Raw genomic sequence first — 10,999 nt, 5'->3', positions numbered from 1 at the left:
TTAGGGTTCCTGTACACATCCAGTTCCCAGCTGACAGGTTTGCATCCAATTCTGGCAGGAGGCAGAAGTCTCCAGTAATTAGGACAGAGTAAGGCAGGAGTCAGCGTGGTGTTCTCTCAGAATATCCTGTATTTTCCCTCTCTTCCCTGTTCTTGTTTTCCCTATTCCAGGAGTGCCAGGTGAGGCTCATTTGGAACAGAGCACTGATGGAAGTCCCTGAAACCTGGAGCAGCTGCAGTGGCCCTTTAGCACTTGCAGAAGGGCACAAATAGGGCTTGAAGGGAACTCTGATTTGGGCCAGGCAAGAATTTGTCTGGGATTGGAGGAATCCTCATGGAATTATCCAGGTAAATATCTAATTACTGAAGAAGATCTTCTTTTCTTGTTTATACCACCCTTTGTAGTTTTCACTGCCAAGTCCCTTATTTAAGACTAAATTTACCTTTTCTTAGATCCAGTTTCCATTTGGAATCCTGAAGTAGCAAAAGCAAGAAAATCTTTTTCTTTCTTTCTTTATTTTATTTCAGTGTCTGCCCCGGCCCTGTGAGGAACATCTCAGGGCACAGTGCCCCACATCAGGCACCGTTCCCAACTTCTTCCTCGTCCAACCAAAGAATCCCTGAGCCCTATTTCCTTGTTTCCCTTCTCTTCCCAGTCCATTTTCCTTTCCCACCTTCTCCCATTGCTGTCCTGGCATTCTCTTGCCTGTGATATTTATATAGTTCTTGGCTGTAAATGGATTTCTTCTGGACCTGGAGTGCTCTGGGAATTGTGTTACACTCCAAGGTGACTTTTCCCTCTCTTTCCCTCTGTGCTCTCTCTGCTCTCAGCCACCAAAGTCTTGGCTCTCCCCTGCCGGTGTCATATGATGCATTTTTCTTCTTAAACAAGGAATTTCCTGGAAACAAATTGTTATTGTTGACCTCAAATGCCTGACAGTGTCTGATGATGTCACTTTGGGGTCCAGCACTTTCATCCTGGGATGAAATCCTGACGTAATTCTGAAAGAGTGATACGGATTAAATTACTGTGATTTGCCTTTTAAACTTTTCATGTGATAATCTGGTTGGAACTGGGGCAATGTTTTATATTTCATTGCCTGATTTATGCAGGTTCTTGCCTCATGTTTGATTCAGATGTTTGTGTGGTGCTGGAAGATGTGAAAAACCTCTCAATATGTTTATTTGCACAGCTTTTTGAGCTTCTGTTTCAGCATTATTAATACTCCTCTAGCAAGAAAACCTCTTTCTGAAGACTCAGAGGTTCTATTTCATTTGGATAAATGAAATATATATAACATTTAACATTATAACATTTCACATCATCTCCAAAGTGCAGCAAGAATGTTTTTCTGGGGTAATTTTCCCCCTTCTTTCTTTAGGAACTGTCGTGATGAAGGAATTATGTCAAGACTCTGCAGCTCAGTCTCAGTCCACTGCATAAACTCCCCTGTGCTATTGGAGAGGGAGGGTTGGTATCTGAATTATGATTTTTGTTTTCTCTATGAAAGATTGGTTGACTTTACAAATTTCAATAATATTTTTTTAACTGGTTTAAGGAAAGCGTTGGGTTTTGTACCTTAGACAAGTGACATTTTAACTTGGTCCCACTGAAGCCCAAACATAAATAATATTTATTATTATTAACTCCATCCTGAAATGACTTGTGTGAGTACTCACTTCTTCACATTAATATTGCATTGTTTGATTAACTTATTTTGTCTCCTTTAATTTCTTTGTCTGGACAGTAGAACACATTGAGGAACGTTTTAATGGAGTTATTGAAGGTGATGGACCTGACTCATAAGGACTGAAACTTGTGAGTAATCATCATCTTTGTAAAAGTGAGGCACAGCAGGATTGTCCCATCTTATTTCAGCATCTGGGAGAGGTGAGAATCTGTGCAGGAACGTGGGATCCAACAGTGATAACACTCCAGGCAGTGGAAAAAAATTCCACAAGATCCAGACAGACTTTTTAGGGGGTGTTTCTTTTCCAGGCCACTGGTGTGGGTGTGCCTCTCCCATGGCCTTTTTGTTGCCTGCACTGTGAACTTCTCAAGGCAAGAACAGGGGGTTTGGAAACTGCCTGGAATGTTGTGGATATTACTGGAAAAAATGGGGGGATGGTGAAAAAGGATTTCATGGTTTTTAGCGTGAGGGAAACTTCTTACCAAATTTGCTGTGGGAAGTGCTGACTGATTTGAAACCTGGGATCTGAGTGTGTTAAACCTTAAAAAAAAGGTGACATGCTGCTGAATTCACCCTTCAGGAGAAATGACTGGGAGGTTGGGGCCTGTTGCTTAACAAAGAAAGAAGCAGAGCACAATAAAACTCTGAACATCTTCCCCTTGGGCCTCGGGGCTCCAAATCCTGGGGGGAGGTTTGTTTTTGCTGAGTGATGGGTGTGAAAATGTTGCATTCAGTGCTCAGGGACCAGCTGTTAGTGCTGACACTGGGATGGGTCTGGGAAGTGGAGGGGAATCCAGAATCCTGAGGAACTTCTGGCTCCTCTCTTGCTTTAAAAGGTATTTAGAGAAGCACCTTTCCTGCAGCAGTGAGGAAGGCAAGTAGCATCCTGCTGCTTGGGATGAGCTGTAACAACACACAAGGCTGGAGCTGTGGTTCTGGGAATGCTCTTGGAGCACGTGGGATGTGGGGCCTTATTTTTGCTTGTGCTGCCTTTGGCCACATCCATTTTTTTCAGGTAAAGCAGCCTTGGGATTTTCTCTCTCTTCTCCTCTCTGGAACACGTGCTTCACTGGGCACTTTTGAAGTAGGTGAAGGGGTTGTCTGCTGCTTAAACATCAAAATAACGTTGTGACCCAGGAGATAAAGTGAGTTTTGAGGCAATTGTGTGATTCCATGTATTTCTTGTGGGATGGATCAGCCTCTTGGATCCTCCTGCTCCGGTAAATGATCTGTTCTAAGGTTTTACCACCCAGCTTTAAATGTTGCTGCTTGTTCATATTATGCTGCAGTTCATTTATTTTGGTCTCTTGCTTGACTGGGACTGCAGCACAGTTCTGACACAATTGGTTGCATCTCAGCCAGGAGAAGAAAAAAAGTGTTTTCAGGTGTCACCAACTACCACCTTAGTTCAAACAAACCTTAACTCACAGTCCTCAAGTGCTGTTATTTTTGACCAAATAGGTGGGGTTTGTTGTTAGCTCTTCATTTATACACAAGTCTGTGGTGAGATACAGTGAATTTATGTGCACATCACCTCTAAATCCTTCTGGTTTAGTTCTTTTCAAACAACAGGGAAAAGGATACAAGGGAATAAAGTCCAGTGGAGGGGGAAAAAAACACTGGTGGCATGAGGTGTCCATTATACATAGACATGACTGTATTAACTGCTTAATGGTTTGCTTTCTCTGAGATTCTGAAACTTGGCCAGCAAACCTAATGAGAAATTTCCTTTTCACGTTGAGAACTGGAGCACATGTTGTTTATAAACATATTTTATAACATGAGCTGTCAGTCCACTCCAGGTTGTTTTACCAGTCCCCGTTTTTGCAGGGCTGGAGTTTTCTTGTTGTAACAGATAGGTCACCTCTGAGATGACTAAGGGCACAGAATATTAGAGTGTTTTTTGCCCTGAACAGCCAAGGACAAACCAAAACAAAAGAATTATGAGCAGTCACACCCAGTGGTGCATATTTGTGATCATTCACCGCTCTGAAGAATACACTTGGAGTCAGTGTGGTTTTTCCAACTTAAGCGCTTCTTACTGTGACCAGAACTGCATTTGAATGTTTTAATATTTCCCATTTCTAATGTCTTTTACTTAAACACCAGTTAAAGGGACATATTCACATAAGAAATTCCACTGGTGTTCCAGAGACTGCACCTGTAAGCAAGGATATTTGTTTAAATGGTCACGTGGAGGTCAGGTCCTTCTGTTATATGATATAAGGTTATGAGGTACAAGAGTTCCTCACTCAGGTGCTGAGCATCCTTGTTTCTCCATGGAAAAAATACTAACCAGAGATTTAATTTATTGTGTTTGCAAAAACAAAAAAAGTATATTAATACATTGTGGAGTGTACTAAACTTTAATGCTGCAATTTAGAATTGGGGGACTGTTTTAAAGCCTGGTGAGTGTGGGATCTCACACTGGCTATTTCAGAGTTCAAACCTTGACATCCCTTCTTTAAAAAGAACCTTTTTTTTCTCCTGCTTGATTTTTGTCCCAGGCCCAAGTAAAAGTGGCATTCACTGGTCACACTTTGAGATGTGTTCAAGCACAGACACCTCAGAGTTTTGAGAACTGCTTCATATTTAGGATGTTTTCCCACATCCAAGTCTCTTTGTGCCACATAAAACAAGCCCTGCTGAAAGTGGTGGATTCAAGTGCTTTATGCCATTGACTCTCCCTCTTTAACTGAAGAGCTGGAGGCTGTTAGAACTTGTCTCACTTTCAGCTCAGTAATTCAGTGTTTACTTCCCCTGGTCTCCAGGATCCTGAGGAGGAAGCACATACTATGTTTGTAATTTGAGTACCACTCTCCGGCCCTGCTCTTTTTATCAAGACTGACAAGAAAACTGCTTTAGATGGTGGAGGAGCTCTCAAATTCATTTAGGATGCCGTGCAGGGAGACTCCCTGCCTTTATTTAACGGCATTTGGAGTTTCTGAGCACCAAAATAAATTATTTGCAGGAAAAAAAGTGAAATCTGGCTGTGATAAATGTGAACCTGAGTTATGTTTAGAACGATGACAGCTCATTTTATTCACTGTAGGGATCATGTTTCTTTAATTTAAATTTTTGACGGATTTTTTTTTTTAGGAGGTGACCTTTTATGTTTGCCATGACTTGAACAAGACAGCTCACTGCTGATGAGGAAAACTGAAGGCTCTGATTTACAATTTGCTCACTGCTCCATTATTGCACTATCTTACATTTACAGGTGTTTAGCAAGAAGTTAAACACTTGAAATGAAAGATTGTTTATAGGAGTAAAGAAAATACCAGCAGAACTTCCCTTTCAGGTGTCTGTGGGTGTGTCTGACAGTTCACACATTTGCCAGATTCATCTCCATCAAGGTGATTAATTACAGAGTTTTGATGAATTGTAGTGTGGCCAGAGATGATAACTCTTGGTAAATATTACCAAATTTGTGAGGGGTTTCATTGTTATTAGCCTAAAAGTATTAAGAGTTCATATTAAAGCTGCAGTTCCTTCCATGCTAATTTATTTATGCAGTTGGAAACTAGTAAGAACCTAAAACCCTGAGAAGTCACCACCAACACAGTAAATAAAGTGACACCTTGTTTAAAGAATAATTCTAGCAGTGAGTCCAGTGGTGGGCACAAACACAGGGACTTCTTTTATAGGAAAAAGGTTTTTGCAAAGAATCCTGCATTATTTGGAGCATGGTAAGTCTGTTCCAGATACTCTACATGGTCCCTGATATTCCTGGGTCTTGAAGTGAAAGAAATATAGAAATAAAAACTAATTCTCCCTATTTTTGGTTGATCTCCTGAAGGTGTGTGTGGAGTCAGCTCCATATGATCCCGTTGCCTGGGAAATCAAGGGAGCAGCAAGAAATGGGCCAATCAATCCATTGGGAAAAAAAATTCCAGATCCACAAGCATTTTGCCCAAGTGAGGGACTGAGGATTGAACCTCAGGAGTAGCCAATGCTTTAAACATTGCAGGGAAAAGGTTGTATCCAAGTGGCCTGTAGCCAAAATCTCAGTTATCCTGGCTTTTATATTCCCTGTCAGTGACAAAGAGGGAACACACTCAGGCTGGAGGAAGGTAATTGTTGCAGATTAAAGCCTCGTGTGAATAAAAGAGCCATCAAAATTCCTTATGGTTGCTTGGCGCGAGTTCTGATAACGCAGAGGTCTCTTTTATTATTATTTTCAAACACAGCCACGTAGCACAGACTAAACAAAAGCCCCCCTGAGACAATGGGGCCGAGCTGTGAGCAGAGAGTGTGTGATTGCTGTGCACAGCTGGAGCTGGCAGGTGAAAACCAGAGGCACCAGAACTCCTTCAAACAGGAACATTCCCATTTCTTCCACTTGTTTTTTTCCTCTTTAACTTCATCTCATGTTTTAGCTGCAGATAAGCCTTTGTGGGTTTGCCACGTTTTAGACCTACCTGCTCCTCTTTTGCATACAGAGAAACAGGTTTTTTGTTTTCTCTTGTCTGTCTCAGTGGCAGGGATAAAAAAAACAAACCACAATTCCCTGGTGCTGGGGTCACTCTGCTCAAAAAGTAACAATCATGGAATTCATTTCTTGGAAAACTCACACTGAACAGCATTTTTGGATGTATTGAATGTGCAGCCAACCCTGTGGTAAGTGCTAAGACCTGGAAAACCAGGCAGATGTTCATCACGTTCTTCAGGCTTGTGCTTAAAGCACTGAGCAAGTTCCACACCACAGAGGAGCTCAGGACATTTTCTCAGTCATATTTTGTCTTGCCATCCATCAAATATTCTGCTACATTATTGCCTGTTACATTTAAATCCACAAATACTGCTTTCCACAGGTATTGATCCTCCTGTGCTCCCTGTTTTAGGTCCCGTTGTTCCTCTTTGAAGTCACTGCACACAAAAAATGCAACCAAATTAGGCTTCCACCTGCCCAGTCCCCAAGGAAACATCAACAGTTGGTCATGGGAAGAGGCCTCATTATTCAGAGATGATTCCTTTTACTTTGATGTTTTTCAGTGCCTTTGCTGGCTTATTATCATCAGCATGATCACAAAATGAAATTAATTCAGGTTAATAATTCGGGTTGGTGGATGTTGCCGCTGATTCGGTGTGGATGGAATTCACTGAGATTTGGAAGTTTTTAACTTACCAAGTGCTGAAACACAACTACTGACACAGTATCAGCAACTGCTCTTAAGTGATAAAAGCCCAAGTGTTATGCCAAAATATGTAAATGCAGGATGTTCCCCCAACAAACTGTTGAAATAAAATAGCAATAAGAAAAATCTCTCAAAGAGAATTTTAAAAGGAAATCACGAAAACATCAACTGGGCTCGATTTCTCTACTTGACTTTCTGCCAAAATCATTCGATTTTCTGTCATTTCCCTTCCTGTCCAATTTTTGATTCCGACAACTGCGGAATTTCCTGTTTTGTTTTTTATTTTGCTACTGCAACTAAACCACCCAGCAGCCAAGGTCATTGTAGAAACCCAAACTTTGAACAAAAACCGTGCCCTCCTGTGTTTGCTTTTGTGGTGCTTTAGTGTTTCCAGACTCTGCCTGTTTGCTCATCCTTGTGTTTCTTGTCCTGTTCCAGCCAGGGGTGTGTATTTTGAATTATCTGCTCTCCTTATTTGAAGAGGTCTGTCCCTGTACTCTGATTGCTCCTTGGTGAGTACCCATGCAGAGCCATTTTATTCAGGTTGTGTGATTTTTCTTTCTCCAAATACAGCAATCATTGGTACAACTGAAACAGAAATTGGGTGAGAACACTTGAAACTAGTCCAGAGTTGCTTTAATTTTTGAACTGTGCATGTTCACAGATCAATTCTAGATTTAAAAAACTTTTTCTGTAGCCACTGAGATTTATTTTTCCTGACATTTTTACTTTTGTTGCCCTTTTCTACCACTTCACCCATCTATAACTGACTGTTTTGGGTGGGTTAGAACTAGTTTTAGTTGCACCTGGCCTCCAGCTCTTCCTGCAGCTACATGAACTCCTGTTCCACTTCTTTTCTTCACTGGCAACAGGGATGGTCTTTGGAAATTCCCTTTTTATTCAGTGAGATCCCTGGTTAAATCTGAAAGCAAATGGGAAGGGAATATCCCTTTCGGGTGGTTTCACAAAGACATGATTCCAAAAATCCATCATTTGCTTTAATTGTGAACCTGGGACAGAGAAGACAAATGTTTTGCACTTCCACTGGGAATGTTTCTGGCCTTTGTATGGCAAAGTACAACTGAGATGAGCTGGGGAAGTGGGATCTGCTTTTTTACATGGAGTGATTGCAAATGAAAGTATCTGTGTACATCACTCCTATTTAAAAACAGATTTGAAAATTGCTTTCCATTATGTTCTCTGAAATCTGCTGCTTTTCTCCATTACTGAAGGAAAATTGTGTTTATGGTAAGTGCTGAAAAGTGTATTATTAGCTCTTTTCCTTCTCCATGGAAATGATTTGGCTTTTTACCCTCATCTGTGGGGTATAAGAACGCTGTATGGTAATAATAATGATGACTTATTTATTCATCCTTAAAATATGGTTCTTTCTGTTTGTTTTTAAGAAGTTATTGAGAAAATAAGCAGAGAAAAAATGTATTTGTTACAATATAGTTTAAATATGGATATTTGTCTACCGGTGTTAAAGCAACACTTAGGAGGAGGAGGAGGAAACCTTGAAATGTAACTGTTAAAAGATCAGAATTTGGAGATTTACACCAATTAGTGGAGTGTAAAGTTTAAAGTGGAGTGTTGCACTTGGATAGTCTTTGAAGGAATTTTGAATGGTTGAAATAACACCTGTTTTGGGCAATATTTTCTACTGTCAGTTGTTATATGGTGTAGAAAGGACTATGGAATAGAGGCACAGAATAAGTCTTGAAAATCCCACACTAAAGATACTAAACAGCCCTGTGAGCATGTGTTGGTCCTTTCCAGCCAAAATTTCACTTTGAACACCTAAATTTACGTGGCTGCTCTTTTTTGAATCCGTGTCACTGCTCTCCAAGTGTCTGGGACAAGTGATGACAACGGATTGTAAAAACTGGAGGAAGGGAATGCACCAAAAAAAAGCTGCTTCTGAAAGAGTTTTGGTTTTTAAGAGCTTGGAAATAACAGAAAGGTGTCCTGCTGGGTTGCTGGGCTTTATCAATCACTGTTAAACAGCCTTAAGTGCTGAGGAATCAGAGTATTTTTCTTTTTGGGCTATTTTTAAACACAAAAGATTCCTCTCTGTCTAGCCAAAAAAACATTTTCAAGCTCCTAGATGTGTTAGAAGGAGAAAACATCAATCTACTGTGTATTAATTAATGCTGAACAGGTTATTTCCATAACAGGCATGTTTTATTCTTACTCTGTAGAGGAATAGCAGTAATAATTGTGAGTTTTCTTGACTCTGGGGATGTGTGTGAGAGTGAGGACTGGGCTGACAAGCTGTGATTCCCCATATCTCAGCTGGGGCCAGCCAAGTCAAATAAGGGAATGAGGGAGAGTGAGAAGTGGCTGATACTGCAGGCACCGCTGCCAACGTGAAGCAGAGCAGCCCTGCTAAAGTATCCAGGAATTTGCTTTGCTGGATTTCAGATCCAGGATTCTGCAGCCCTGGGAATTGGAGTGTCCAGTGCCTTAATCAGGATGTTTTGGGAGGAAAGGTGAGGCCCCTGTACCTGCTGAAGACATGCAATGGGAGGTTTTTTTGTGGGTACTATAATATGATTGACATCTTCTACTTCCAAATTTCAAGGCTGATCCTTGGCTGCATTTATCCCATTTATTCTTGTTTGACCTTCTGGAGCCTGGAGGAGGCAGCTTTTTGGCTCTTTGCCTTGTGTGTCAGGATTAGGAAAAACGGCATCTCCCCAACTCCTCGACTTCTGGGTGGTTCAACAGAATATTTTAATCACAGGAAAATAGAAAAATCACTGAGCCTGAATCGTTCTGTCATTAAAAACTGTGCTCTGAGAGCATTTTGGTGTGGTTTGTTTAGCTTGAAAGAGGACACTGAGAACTTCTTAGTGCTTGATACAGTTTGAGGAAAAAGGTCTGGGAAGACAGATTGCATTCCTGAGAACTGTGGCAACAATTACATAATTAGGCTGGGTTTAGTAATTGTTTACAAATAGACCTTGTCTTACTTTCCAAAACTTGCTTCTAAATTGTTGGCTTGCGGGGTTGTTGTATCTGATATGAAATAAATGGAGGTGAGCTCGACTTAGGTTTGGTGCTTTATTGTGCTCTGATTCCTAATTCCCACTCCTAAAATGTTGAAACGAGGTTTCCTGAGGTTTTTAAAATAAAACTGTAGGGAGAAGTTAGGAGGAAAAGCTGTGTGAATGACTTGCATTCATTGCTGACACTGGAAAAACTATTTTTTTAATTTCTAGTAGTCTTTTATTGAATTTATAATATATTCTGAAGTACTGGTTTGTTATTTGAAAATGACACCTTGATTGTTTTACAGTAAAAATCTTTCACACTTCAGCAGCCAATCATTTTGGCTTTTTTTTCAACAATTCCCTCTTGCTTGCAGCAAACTTGGGAGTGTTTCCTGCCTGAGGGAGAGGACTGGTGTGGAGAGTTGTCAGTCAGGAGAGCATCAGTGGGAAGTGGAGACGTTTAGGGATGGCTCCTGGAGCTGCAGTTTTGCAGCCCTGGGAATAACGAGTTGCAGGGTATCTGATCCAAGATAATGGATGTGCCAGAAATCCTGGCAGGACTGAAGCACAGAGGGTTCCCAGCTTGTGCACCTGCAATTAAATATCAAATTGGATCCTGTCTTTTCATTAAAAGAGGAGGCTGCAGCCCCATCTTATGTCAGAAAGTTGTGTCTGCTTCTGGGATGGAAGAAATATTTTCCCTGTGAACAGAAAAATCCAGTGGATGCGTAAAAGGAAACTGCAAAAAGCAGATAAATATTTAGACTGACTCTGGCTGGATTTGAAATGGGGTCAACAGGATCAGCCAACTACCACGTTAATGTGTGGAGTTCAATAAGACACAAAAATTACTGTGCTAGAAAATTAAAAGCTGGTCTCCAAATAACTCTTATGTATTCAGCATCAGGCAAGAAGGGAAAAAATCCAAATTAAACAGTGATGTGTTTCTCACCCAGAAAAGTTATTCCATGGTATTTTTGGCTATAAACAACACAAGCTGATTTTTTGACTCATCACCAAAGTACAGGCACATGAGATTGGGTTTGGTCCCAACTCCAAATTTCAGTAAATGACATATTAAATTGAGGTGTGGGTTGTTTTTTTTCTGAATTTATTGCCATAAATTGAATTTCTGCTGTCTTTAAATTCTGTATCTTCAACTGGGAATTCTGTGA

The 10,999-nt window shown here is 40.7% G+C and overlaps 1 long non-coding RNA gene across 1 annotated transcript in view; it reads left to right on the top strand.

Moving 5' to 3' along the window:
* Positions 1 to 528: 528 nt before the first annotated feature.
* Positions 529 to 10,999, top strand: part of LOC113972329 — a 27,940-nt gene continuing 17,469 nt past the window's right edge. Inside the window, exons 1-4 of the long non-coding RNA XR_003535848.1 lie at positions 529 to 786; positions 1,748 to 1,818; positions 6,175 to 6,310; positions 7,267 to 7,340. This is a non-coding gene — a long non-coding RNA (uncharacterized LOC113972329). The remainder of the gene's footprint in view (positions 787 to 1,747; positions 1,819 to 6,174; positions 6,311 to 7,266; positions 7,341 to 10,999) is intronic.

The sequence above is a fragment of the Neopelma chrysocephalum genome, unplaced genomic scaffold (assembly GCF_003984885.1).
Source record: "Neopelma chrysocephalum unplaced genomic scaffold, ASM398488v2 Primary Assembly neopelma1_91, whole genome shotgun sequence".
Lineage (NCBI taxonomy): Eukaryota > Metazoa > Chordata > Aves > Passeriformes > Pipridae > Neopelma > Neopelma chrysocephalum.
The sequence above is the reverse complement of the archived record's forward strand: the minus strand, read 5'-3'. Positions and strand labels throughout refer to the sequence as shown.